Raw genomic sequence first — 13,967 nt, forward strand, 5'->3', positions numbered from 1 at the left:
CCTTGCTTCGGAAGTTGTCCGAAGATCCGAAGACCACTTCCAGTGTGATTGAGCCCGTGCAATGGGCCTCTACACCTGGGATGACGCCCTTAAAGGTGGTTTTAGTGGGTTTGATCCTCGAGGGATCTATACCCATTTTGCGCACTGTATCCTGATAGAGCAGGTTCAGGCTGCTGCCGCCGTCCATAAGGACTCGAGTGAGGTGAAATCCGTCGATGATGGGGTCTAGGACCAATGCGGCGGATTCGCCATGACGGATACTAGTGGGGTGGTCCCTGCGATCAAAGGTGATCGGACAAGAGGACCATGGGTTGAACTTTGGTGCGACGGGCTCTATCACATAGACGTCCCTTAGTGCACGCTTCTGTTCCATCTTGGGAATGTGGGTTGCGTATATCATTGTTCATCATATTCACTTGTGGGGGGAACGTCTTCTGTTCTCTCATGTTTGGCGGCCGGGCCTCCTCCTCGTCATCACTATGCATCCCCTTATCCTTGTTTTCGGCATTCAACTTGCCGGCCTGCTTGAACACCCAACATTCTCTGTTGGTGTGATTGGCTGGCTTATCGGGGGTGCCGTGGATTTCACACGAGTGATCGAGTATGCGATCCAAACTGCATGGGCCCGGAGTACTTCTTTTGAATGGATTTTTCCGCTGAACGGATCTAGAGCCTCTGAATCCGGCATTGACTGTCGTATCATTGGCGTTATCGCCGTTGTTGTGGCGCTTGTGTCTGTTGCGACGTGGTCTATCGTTGGCATCTTTAGTACCCGAAGTGCCCGGATTCCTTGATGTGTTGTTGCTGCGAGCAAGCCAGCTATCCTCGCCCGCACAAAAGCGGGTCATGAGTGTCGTGTGGGCTGCCATGGACTTCGGCTTCTCCTGGCCCAGGTGCCGGGCCAGCCACTCGTCACGGATATTATGCTTGAATGCCACTAAGGCCTCTGCATTCGGACAGTCGACAATTTGGTTTTTCTTAGTTAGGAACCGTGTCCAGAATTGCCTGGCCGATTCCCCTAGCTGCTGAGTTATATGGCTCAAGTCATCAGCATCCGGTGATCGCACATAAGTGCCCTGGAAGTTGTCAAGGAATGCATCTTCCAAATCCTCCCAACTGCCGATGGAGTCTGCTAGCAAGCTATTCAGCCAATGCCGAGCTGGTCCTTTGAGTTTTAGTGGCAGGTACATGATGGCATGAAGGTCATCACCGCAAGCCATGTGGATGTGGAGGAGGACATCCTCAATCCATACAGCGCGATCTGTTGTACCATCATACGATTCGATATTTACGAGTTTAAAACCCTCCGGGAATTCGTGATCTATAACTTCATCCGTGAAGCATAGGTGGTGTGCGGCGCCTCTGTGCCGGGCTATATCACGATGCAGTTCATATGAGTCTTGTTTGCTGTATTCGGCCCGGCCGGATTTACTTTTAGTGTATCCAGCGTGATAGTCATCGTCCCGCGTTAGCGCGCGTCCCCGTGACCCATATATCGACCTTGCATGTTTTGCCCTGCTTTCCAGTACGTCTCGCAGGTCCCGCGTGTTGCCCCGGGCCTTGGTATTTTTGTTTGAGTGGCGGCGGGGTGCAGGCTGAACTTCAAGCTGAAACGCCTCTCTATCTCGGCCATGAGGTGGCCGGTCAGCGGCATCGTACACTGGTGATGTAGGTTTCAATGCTTCCTCCTCGAGGTAAGGTAGCAACTTGCGCTTTGGGTAACTCTTGAAGGGGCGCTCAAGTTCGTATTCCTCGACCGCAAGGACTTCGGTCCATCTGTCTGCTAGCAAATCTTGACCAGCTCGAAGCTGTTGTTGCTTTTTCTTCAAGCTATTTGTTGTGGCCATAAGCCGGCGCTTGAAGCGCTCCTTCTCCAAGAGATCCTCAGGGACGATAAATTCTTCATCGCCGAGGCTCACCTCGTCTTCAAAGAGAGGCATGTAATTGTCCTTCTCCGATTCTCCATCTGCTGCCCGCTCTGGAGGGCTTGCTTGTTCACCCTCCCGCTCTAAATTGTGCTGGAGGGGATTGTTGTTGTCTTTGGCACTATCCGGAGTGTTATTGTCTCTTGTGCCGGTATCACTACTTTTGCTATGGCGGGACTTAGAGCGTCGGCGCTGACGTCGGCGCTTAGGTTGCTTCTTGGAGGGGTCATCCTCCACTGTCTCGTCGCCATTGCCTTTTTTTGAGGTGTCCACCATGTATATATGACTAGCAAAAGAGCCTGTGCGTTGCAACGGGAAGATACTTTACTATCGAGCAAACAAAAAATCCAGGAATCTGAATGCGACATAGGCTTGTGCTGTAGATTGAACGGTGAAATTTATCATCTATGATGCATCAGTCTTGGTGACGTGAGTTTAATTAACAACGTCGGGTGGCGACATAAGGCGGCAATTTAGGCGGAGCCTACCTACCTAGAAGAAATAGAGCAGAAGAGGAGGCGTGGTTGGTCTTCTACTTATACTTATTTTAGGAGGAAGATAGTAACATGCATGAGCGTTGCAATGGGGACATATATATTTTAGTGGTTCACATTAATCATGTGTACCATCTACCTTTAAAATCTCTATGGATATTAGGCAGCATTGTCAACTTATTTCTACCATTAAACCATTCTTCTTTATGTTCTTAGATACCTCACTCTCACTCTCCCTCTCACTCATGCAGTAATTATAACTGTGCAATGCACGTATTGACTAATACCACTTATAAGTTAAAATAACCCGAGGCATAATATTTTGGAGCTACACCTCAAAATTTACAGAACACTAATAGTTCACTCGTACATATTAGCATGTATGTTCTAGGAACCATATATCAAAGCAGTTATGTACTTGCCATGGTGTTGACGTGCAACCATAAAATGAACTTTAATTTCTCTCACGAGCTTCTAAACCCGTGAGTTAAACCACTCGCAACAATATTGTACCAAGATAACACATGAATATTTATTTATTTGTACATAAACCCAACTACTTTGAACAAAGCATGCCCTCCGGGCTAAGATTTGTATGTGTATCAACATTAGCCCTCCCAGTGACAATAGGCAAACAATTACAATGCTCATAAGTAAAATAAGGGTTTCCTCTTACTGGAATGCAACTAAAAACATATTATAACTTAATAGCACTTTAGTGCCACTATATGAATCTCTCTATTTTTATTTATTCGGTTCCAGATTGTAATGTCTAAACCAGCATTCTATGGGATACATCATAATCAAAATTATTAGGTGAGAAAAATAAATATGCAAGATTTAACGATTCAGTCTAAATATGTGAATATCATCTGAACATACAATTCAGAATGTATACTTGCCAGGCAAGCTTAGGTAATTGTTGCATAAAAAAATAACAATCACGACACCTCAACTTTCTTAAAAACTGAAGTCACCTTTCATTATATCTAAGCAATGCAATCTCTTAGTGTGCAATGCTGGAGGGCATCTACGATTTAATTGATTAGAGAAATTATCCATCACCACCAACGGCCTGCTCTTTGCTGCTTTATCCTTATTGTCTTCTTGCATGGAGAAGATGCATCCTGTTGCTTTTAGCATAACAGCTAGCGACTCTAGTTGCTCTCGTTGACACCAATACTAACTATTACCTAGAGTGCTGCATCACTGTTATCAGCAACTGAATCAAGTCAACATAACATCCCAGGAGAGCTGCATAACTGTTATGAACAACTGAATCAAGTCAACACAACAACCTAGGATTGCGTTGAGTACCTGCTGGAGAGGCGGCACGAGCCTGATGCAGATTCTCACAATGCACCCCATGCGATGGGCCATGGCGCGAGAGGCAGCTGGAGCGGCAATCACAGGCTCCTCGACAACATGGCCTTGGCGGCAAGTGTGTGATGCAGCCCTTTCTCCAACAGAACCTCTTCACCGTCGTTTTCCTTCTCTTGTTCTACTTTGGGTTCCTCTGGCAGGAACCTGATTCTTGGTGTTGGTGACTTGCGTTTTGCAATTTGGATGGCTCAAAAAGACCATGGATAAGCAGGTACTGGAGATGACTTATAAGCAGAAGCTGTGACAGAACAAAGCATGCAGAATTAATGGAATTTCATGGACCACGGCTATGTTGTGTAGCAATTCAATCAGTGTCAGTTATGGACTCTTGGTTGGGAATTCACCTTTCACAGCCAGGAGTAGTAAGAGTTGCTGAACCCCTCTGCTCATGTGATCTGCATCAAGTAGATATAATCAGAACCTAGGCATAGTGTTACAATTGGTTGCTGACCAGATCATGGTTGGGCGTTGTGGTCAGAGGGACAAGGTGTTGAGGCCCAGCTAGAACATCACTTTGGACTTGCTTATCTTCTCCCGTATATACAACTTGGTCGATGGACACAAATGTTCAGTGAAGCAAGAGGCCGAAGGCCTTTAACCAAATCATTATCCCTCACCCTTCAAAATATATGCATCCTTAGAAGGAATCCCTGATTGGGATACCGAGGCTGCACAATGTGACTCCACCGTACCCTGCCACAGTGTCGATTCCACTCGTATAAATTCATCTACAGTTTCCGCGCAGGTCCCAGCCATGGTGGACGGACGGCCGAAGCTTTTGGCCTCGATCAAGCCGGGACCCATGAGGAAATCACACCGGGGGATGGCGCCGAAGCCCCTCAGCGTGGATCTGGTAGAGGCGGAGAGCTGAACGAGGATTCCACAAAAGCCTGAAGGCCTCGATCTGGGCGAGTTGGGCGGGATTTGGTCGAAGCCCGGAGCCGTCTCGTGAAAGAAGAGAAGGAGGACGTACGTCGTCGGCGCCCTGACGCGTGCGTCGGGGACTTGCCATGAGGAGCTCCAGCAGGAGCACGCCCAGGGAGTAGACGCCACCTCCGGGGCGCGGTAGCCGCCGCCGACCACCCGGACGGACGACGGCGCGTAGGTGGTGTGTAGGCAGAAGTTGGAGAGTGCGGCGCCGCCACTCACCCTCTCCTCCTCCGCCGCGCTAGGAGGGGAGCGGATAAGATACACCGTGGGTTGAATACACTGGAGGGGGAGGAGCACTGCGCATGGAATATACCGAATGTTAGGGAGTTTTATGTAAAAACGAAACGTTTTTTTCAAATCCACTTACAAAGGGACTGCGGGTTGCTTCCTATGAACTTCAGCGATTTTTTCGTGAAAAGTCGGCGATGGTGAACGCGGCAGGGGAATATACATAGATTATAGTACCACCTTGGATATAGAAAATAAATATAGACGTGTTAAAGAAAAAACTGAAAGCATAAGTTCACGGAAAGAAGTGTATTGTGACGGTGAACCCACGGAGTCAATCCGTGCTTTATTATTATATTAGGGATAGATATGATGAGGTGGGCGGTGGTTCTTGTTCGTCACCTACATCGTCGTCCATACCGTCGATGTCTTCGGAGTCGAAGTCAAACATGTCGGTTAACTCGTCGACAATAGCTACTAAGTGGGTGGTGGGTGGGGAATGAATTTCTTCGTCGTCCGCATCCCATTCTGGCCGGACATAGTTCGGTCAAGGTTCTCCTGACAAGGAGAGGGACCTTAATGAATTAAGCACGTCGCCGAAAGGTGAGTGCTGAAAGATATCCGCGAAGGTGAAGTCCATGATCGACGCCCAATCGGATTCGACAGGCACGGACGTAGGCGGCTCGGAGTCCGTGGCCGGAGATGAACCTAGTGGTTCGGCAACACGGCTCTCGTAAGGGGTTAAGTCAGTATCCGGCTCTATCGCCACTGAGAGTGCGGCCTCCATGGCGGGGTCTATCCGCCCGTCCTCGGATGGTGCAATTTGCTCCGGATTGAAGGTCGGAGTAGTTGCAGGTGTGATCTTCCAAAGACCGTCTGACGGCAGAGCTAAATCATGCTCATCGTGACTGTGCGGCGCACCTGACATGGGCTCGATTCCGTCGAAGATCAAGTCTTCGCGGATGTCGGCAGTGTAGTTTAAATTTCCGAACCTGACCTGATGGCCAGGGACGTAGCTCTTGATCTGCTCTAGATGGCCAAGCGAGTTGGCCCGCAGTGCGAAGCCACCGAATACGAAGATCTGTCCGGGGAGGAAAACCTCACCCTGGACCGCATCGTTACCGATGATCGATGGAGCCATCAAGCCTTACGGTGGTAGCATAGTGGAACTCTCAATGGAAGCACCAATGTCGGTGTCAAAACCGGCGGATCTCGGGTAGGGGGTCCCGAACTGTGCGTCTAAGGCGGATGGTAACAGGAGGCGGGGGACACGATGTTTACCCAGGTTCGGACCCTCTTGATGGAGATAATACCCTACTTCCTGCTTGATTGGTCTTGATGATATGAGTATTACAAGAGTTGATCTACCACGAGATCGTAGAGGCTAACCCTAGAAGCTAGCCTATGGTATAATTGTTGTTGTCCAACGGACTAAACCCTCCAGTTTATATAGACACCGAAGGGGGCTAGGGTTACACAGAGTCGGTTACAAGGGAGGAGATCTACATATCCGTATTGCCAAGCTTTCCTTACACGCCAAGGAGAGTCCTATCCGGACACGGAACGAAGTCTTCAATCTTGTATCTTCATAGTCCAACAGTCCGGCCAAAGGATATAGTCCGACTGTCTGGAGACCCCCTAATCCAGGACTCCCTCAGCCGTCACGTATCGACCGACCTATGGCCCTCCCATCCTAGGTTTTATTTTTTCTTAAACATCCGCAACCCAACTTATGTATTTTTTTGAAGAAAACACAGAGGTCTGTTCTATTTTTCTATATAAGAATAGGAACGTCAGGTCCAACTTATGTTTCCCTTCTAATTATATTATGTATATTTATATTATTTTATATGTTATTATATATTATTATCATCATCATATATTTAACATATACTTACATATATAAGAAACAAATATGCCACGTATTAAGAACTTATAAAAATAAATGCTTAACAATAAAATCCTTGGTTTTTTTACATTAAGGTCAACGAAAATCCAGGTGATTGTGTACAAAGCTTGGTAAGATTTAAGGACCAATGTAAATAAAGAACTTATTATTTAAATATATTTATAACAAAATACTCAGTCCCTATTTATTTTTTGATAGCATTGATGCACCCAACCCAACATTATAATTAGAACCAGCCCAGCAAAATCGTGTATTTCGAGAAAGTGCAAATGGACTGTAATTTTTTATGAAAAAATAAATGGGCTGCATGGACGCTACATTATTTGTTCACCCAGCCCAGCAAATTCATGTTTTTCAAGAAAGTGCAAATGGGCTATGGTTTTTTTAGAAAAAAATGGGCCGCATGGACGCTACATTATTTGTTCACCCAGCCCATCAAATAGACTGTAAATACTAAAAAATGGGTTGAATATGTGTGACATTTTTGTGAAGGAAATATGCCCTATAGGCAATAATAAAGTTGTTATTTTATATTTCCTTATATCATGATAAATATTTATTATTCATGCTAGAATTGTATTAACCGGAAACTTGATACATGTGTGGATACATAGACAAAACACCGTGTCCCTAGTAAGCCTCTACTAGACTACCTCGTTAATCAAAGATGGTTAAGTTTCCTAACCATAGACATGTGTAGTCATTTGATGAATGGGATCACATCATTAGGTGAATGATGTGATGGACAAGACCCATTCTTAGCTTAGCATAATGATCGTTCGGTTTTATTGCTATAGCTTTCTTCATGTCATATACATATTCCTTTGACTATGAGGTTATGCAACTCCCGGATACCGGAGGAATACCTTGTGTGCTATCAAACGTCACAATGTAACTGGGTGATTATAAAGATTCTCTATAGGTATCTTTGAAGGTGTTTGTTGGGTTGGCATAGATGGAGATTAGGATTTGTCACTCCGAGTATCAGAGAGGTATCTCTGGGCCCTCTCGGTAATGCACAAAATAATAAGCCTTGCAAGAAATGTAACTAATGAGTTAGTTGTGGGATGATGCATTACAGAATGAGTAAAGAGACTTGCCAGTAGCGAGATTGAATTAGGTATGAAGATACCGACGATCGAATCTCGGGCAAGTAACATACCGATGACAAAGGGAATGATGTATGTTGTCATTGCGGTTTGACCGATAAAGATCTTTGAGGGAGTCCTGGATTAGGGGGTCTCCGGACAGCCGGACTATATCCATTGGCCAAACTGTTAGACTATGAAGATACAAGATTGAAGACTTCGTCTCGTGTCCGGATAGGACTCTACTTGGCGTGTAAGGCAAGCTAGGCAATACGGATATGTGTATCTCCTCCTTTGTAACCGACCTTGTGTAACCCTAGCCCTTTCCGGTGTCTATATAAATCAGAGGGTTTTAGTCCGTAGGACAAGATACAATCATACCACAGGCTAGCTTCTATGGTTTAGCCTCTCTGATCTCGTGGTAGATCTACTCTTGTACTACCCATATCATCAATATTAATCAAGCATGACGTAGGGTTTTACCTCCATCAAGAGGGCCTTAACCTGGGTAAAACATCGTGTCCCCTGCCTCCTGTTACCATCTGCCTTAGACGCACAGTTCGGGACCCCCTACCCGAGATCCGCCGGTTTTGACACCGACATTGGTGCTTTCATTGAGAGTTCCTCTATGTCGTCGCCGTTGGGCTTGATGGCTCCCACTATCATCGATAGCGATGCAGTCCAGGGTGAGACTTTTCTCCCCAGACAGATCTTTGTGTTCGACGGCTTTGCACTGCGGGCCAATTCGCTTGGCCATCTGGAGCAGATTGAAAGTTACGCCCCTGGCACCGGGTTAGGTTTGGAAGCTTAAACTACACGGCCGATATCCATGGAGACTTGATCTTTGACGGATTCGAGCCTCTGCCTTGTGCATCATGCGGTCACGATGAGTACGATTTAGCTCTACCATCAGACAGTGTTCAGGAGATCGCACCGGCATTCGCTCCGGCCCTCAATTCGGAGCCAGTTGCGCCATCCATGGATGGGTGGATGGACCCCGCCACGGAGGCCTTACCCTCAGCGGCGATCGAGCCGAACATCGACCTTACCTCGCACGAGAGCCGTGCTGTTAAACTGCCGGATCCTTCTCCGGCCATGGACTCCGAACCACCTGTGCCCATTCCTATCGAATCTGGCTGGGCGCCGATCATGGAGTTTACCTCCGCGGATATCTTTCAGCACTCGCCCTTCGGCGATATACTGAACTCATTAAGGTCTCTCTCCTTGTCAGGAGGATCCTGGCCGAACTATGTCCGGCAGGACTGGGATGCGGACGACGAAGAAATTTGCGGCCCGCCCACCACCCACCTAGTAGCCACTGTCGATGACTTAACCGACATGCTCGACTTCGACATTGAAGACATCGACGGTATGGACGACGATGAGGGAGACAAAGAGGAACCACTGCCCACAGGGCACTGGACAGCCACCTCATCATACGATATATACATGGTGGATACACCCAAAGAAGGCAATGGTGACGAGACATCGGAGGATGACCCCTCCAAGAAGCAACCCAAGCGCCGACGTCAGCGGCGCCGCTCTAAGTCCCGCCAAAGCAAAAGTCGTGATACCGGCACAGGAGGTAATAACACTCCAGATAGTGCCGAAGACAACAACAACCCCCTCCAGCAAGAGTTAGAGCAGGAGTATGGAGGAGCCAGCCCTCCTGGGAGAGCGGCAGATGGAGAAGCGGAGGATGATAATTACATGCCCTCTCCGAAGACGAGGCAAGCCTCGGCCATGATGAATTCGCCGTGCCAGAGGATCCCGTCGAACAAGAGCGCTTCAAGCGCCGGCTTATGGCCACGGCAAATAGCCTTAAGAAAAAGCAGCAACAGCTTCAAGCTGATTAAGATCTGCTAGCTGACAGATGGACTGAAGTCCTCACGGTCGAGGAATATAAACTCGAGCGCCCCTCCAAGAGTTACCCAAAATGCAGGTTGCTACCTCGACTGGAGGAAGAAGCGTATGACGCGGCTGATCGGCCACCTCGTGGCCGTGATAGAGAGGCATTCCAGCCAAAAGCTCAGCCTGCACCTCGACGCCATTCAAATAAAAAAGATGGGGAAACACGCCAGACCTATGAGACGTATTGGAGGACAAAGCAAAACATGCAAGATCGATCTACAGATCACGAGGGGCGCCACTATGCGAGACAATAAACGTCACGCCGGATACAGTAAAAGTAAATCCGGCCGGTCCGAACACAGCGGGCAAGACCCATTCGAGCTGCGTTGCGATATAGCTAAATACAGAGGCGCCGCACACCCCTTATGCTTCACAGACGAAGTAATGGATCATCAAATCCCAGAAGGTTTCAAACCAGTAAATATTGAATCATACGACGGCACAACAGATCCTACGGTATGGATCGAGGATTTCCTCCTCCATATCCACATGGCCCGCGGTGATGACTTACACGCCATCAAATACCTCCCACTAAAGCTCAAAGGACCAGCGCGGCATTGGCTTAACAGCTTCCCAGCAGAGTCCATTAGCTATTGGGAAGATCTGGAAGCCGCATTCCTCGACAACTTTCAGGGCCCTTATGTGCGACCACCAAATACCGATGACTTGAGCCACATAATTCAGCAGCCAGAAGAATCGGCCATGCAATTCTGGACTCGGTTCCTAACAAAGAAAAATCAAATCGTCGACTATCCGAATGCAGAGGCCCTAGCAGCTTTCAAACACAACATCCGCGACGAGTGGCTAGCCCGGCACCTTGGTCAGGAAAAGCCGAAATCTATGGCAGCTCTCACGACACTCATGACCCGCTTTTGTGCGGGAGAAGATAGCTGGTTGGCTCGCAGTAATAACATATCAAAGACCCGTGGTACTTCGGATACCAAGGACGGCAATAGCAGGTCACATCGCAACAAACATAAGTGCCACATTAACAGCGATAATACTGAGGATACGACAGTCAATGCCGGATTCAAAGGCTCTAAACCCGGTCAGCGGAAAAAGCCATTTAAAAGAAGCACTCCGGGCCTGTCCAGTTTGGACCACATACTCGATCGCTCGTGTCAAATACACGGCACCCTCGAAAAGCTAGCCAACCACACCAACAGGGATTGTTGGGTGTTCAAGCAGGCGGACAAGTTAATTGCCGAAGACAAAGATAAGGGGCCACATAGCGATGATGAGGAAGAGCCCCGACAGCCGAACACCGGAGGACAGAAGAGGTTCCCCCCACAAGTGCGGATGGTGAACATGATATACGCAACCCACATCCCTAAGAGGGAGCGGAACCGTGCGCTCAGGGTCGTATATGCGTTGGAGCCAGTCGCCCCAAAGTTCAACCCATGGTCCTCCTGTCCGATCACCTTCGATCGCAGGGACCACCCCACTAGTATCCGTCATGGCGGATTCGCCGCACTGTTCCTAGACCAATCATTGATGGATTTCACCTCACTCGAGTCCTTATGGATGGCGGCAGCAGCCTGAACCTGCTCTATTAGGACACAATGTGCAAAATGGGTATAGACCCCTCAAGGATCAAACCCACAAAAACAACCTTTAAAGGCGTCATTCCAGGTGTAGAGACCCATTGCACATGCTCAATTACACTGGAAGTGGTCTTCAGATCCCCGGATAACTTCCGAAGTGAAAAATTAATCTTCGATATAGTCCCGTTCCGCAGTGGTTATCATGCACTGCTCGGGCGAACCGCATTTGCGAGATTAAATGCGGTACCGCATTATGCATACCTCAAGCTCAAGATGCCAGGACCTCGGGGGGTCATTACAGTTAATGGAAACACAGAGCGCTCTCTCCGAACGGAGGAGCACACTGCAGCCCTCGCAGCAGAAGCGCAAAGCAGCCTCTCAAGGCAATCCACCAGTTCGGCATTTCAAGACCCGGACACCTCCAAGTTCGCTCGGAGTAATCGACAACTAGATCTCCTGGCACGATCTGAGCTCGCGTAGCAATGCGACCCCCACCCCAGTCCCAGCCAAACGGCGAAATCCGTGCCACGCGTACATAATTACGCATTAAAAATACCATGGGCATAGGTGGGGAGGCGGGCATAACTACGGCACGCCCCAAGACGCGGCCTAAACCGCACTAGGGGCTTCCCGCTTTGTTATTTTTCTCTTTTCAGGACTTTAATCTCTGGAAACCCTGTCCGGCAGCATGATTGCCGAACACATGATGCAGCAACCAAGGAGGCAGAAAGCTATGTCACACCACGGAACTCCCAGGTGGATTACGATAACGAGTGGAATATTTACTTTAATACTATTCCTCAGCTTGCCCTTGGAAGGGACATAGTCCCACTTTTTGCTTATCGCACTATCTGTATCATTCTGCTTTAACGCACCTTTTTGAATAAATAATGCATAACATTACGACTATTATTGCATTCTTGTTTTATATATATGTGTTCATTAATAACGCCTTACAACCGTACACTTTGGTACGGCCAATACACCAGGGGCTTACGTACCCCACAATATGGTGTGAGAATTCCGAACACTTTCACAAGTGCGACACCCCGAACTTATAGCATTATATGCATCAGCTCCGAATCATGTCTTTGGTCAAATGTTGGGTTTGCTCGGCTCCTATGTTTTGGTACCTTACGTTCCGCTCTATCGACTAAGGTAGCGCTAGGAGAACTACTGCAATTGTGCCCCGGTTCTGCTGGGCTAAGCACCTCAGTAGAGAAAGCTAAGACTGACTGCCATGGTAAGGCGAGAGACTGGTCGCTGTTCGGCGAGGTTTCAAGTCCCTAAAGACTTATGCCGCTTAGAGCGAGGGGCCGGCCCTGTCCGGCTTAAAGGCGTGTATCGCGCCCCGAATTCGGCCTTCCGAATACCAGGGGCTTCGCCGAAATTTAAAATTATAGAATTCTATGGCTAAGTGAGAGTGATAAAGCATTATTAGTCCGGTTGCCTTGTTCGTTGTGCTGAGCACCTCCCTCGAAGGACCCAAAAATGGGAACAAGAGTGCTCAGGTTTATCCCAAACACCCCAGCACTCGTGGCATGGGGGCAGAAGTCGAGGACTAGCAATCTCTTAGATTGGATAAACAGCCAAACAGAAGGTAATGTTTTAAATTCAAACAAGCATTGCATAGCGCATATGAAACAAGTTTTCATCATACAAGATCACACGAGCAAGTTTATTCAAATATTACATCCTTGGAACATTCGTCCGCTACAAGACGAGCACCCTTCAGGACACCCTCGTAATAAATTTGGGGGGTGCGATGCTCCTTGCCCTGCGGCGGTCCTTCCTTGATCAGCTTCACGGCGTCTAGCTTGGCCCATTGCACCTTCACACGGGCGAAAGCTTGGTCTGCACCTTCGATGCAGACGGACCGCTTGATGACTTCCAACCGTGGGCAGGCATCCACAAGCCGCCTCACCAGGGCGAAGTAGCTATTCGGAAGGGCGTCACCAGGCCACAGCCGGACTATAAAGCCCTTCATGGCCTATTCGGCCGCCTTGTGTAGCTCAACCAGCTGCTTTAGCTGGTCGCTCACAGACACTGGGTGTTCGGTCCCAGTATAGTGGGCCCAGAACAACTTCTCCGTTGATCTTCCATCCTCGGCCTAGTAAAACTTCGCGGCATCCGACACGCTGCGGGGCAAATCTGCGAATGCTCCTGGAGAGCTCCGGATTCGGGTAAGTAATCGGTAATTTACTTTTACATGCTTGCTTTGCATATAGAATGCCTTACCCGCCGCTATTTTCTTCATCACGTCGATCTCCTGGAGGGCCTTTTGGGCTCCGGCCTTGGCACTCTTTGCGCTCTCGAGGGCCGCGGCAAGCTCAGACTCTCGCGTCTTCAAGTCAAGCTCCAACGCCTCTTGCTTCGTCACAAGGGCCTGGAGCTCTTGCTGCACCTCGCCCACCCGAGCCTCTTGCCTTTCCCGCTCGGTGTGCTCCTTAGCCACTTTATCTTCGGCCTCGGACAATGCTTGGTTTAAGGTCGCCACTTCGGTCATGGCCCCTGGCAAATTCATGACGATCCTGTCATTTTGCAATCGCATTCTT

General features: G+C 48.5%; 1 long non-coding RNA gene across 3 annotated transcripts; it reads right to left on the reverse strand.

The window, feature by feature from the left end:
- Positions 1 to 3,255: 3,255 nt before the first annotated feature.
- LOC119286387 lies at positions 3,256 to 5,020 on the reverse strand. 3 transcript variants are annotated; one of them, XR_005140412.1, is made up of 3 exons: positions 4,776 to 5,020; positions 4,147 to 4,197; positions 3,256 to 4,040 (listed from the first exon to the last, which is right to left on the reverse strand). It is a non-coding gene; the product is annotated as an uncharacterized LOC119286387 (long non-coding RNA). The 3 variants fall into 3 exon arrangements; XR_005140411.1 differs by having other exon boundaries at positions 3,256 to 3,628; positions 3,737 to 4,040; positions 4,147 to 5,016; XR_005140410.1 differs by having other exon boundaries at positions 4,147 to 5,020.
- Between the last annotated feature and the right edge of the window lie 8,947 nt (positions 5,021 to 13,967).

The sequence above is a fragment of the Triticum dicoccoides genome, chromosome 4A (genome assembly GCF_002162155.2).
Source record: "Triticum dicoccoides isolate Atlit2015 ecotype Zavitan chromosome 4A, WEW_v2.0, whole genome shotgun sequence".
Classification (NCBI taxonomy): Eukaryota; Viridiplantae; Streptophyta; class Magnoliopsida; order Poales; family Poaceae; genus Triticum; species Triticum dicoccoides.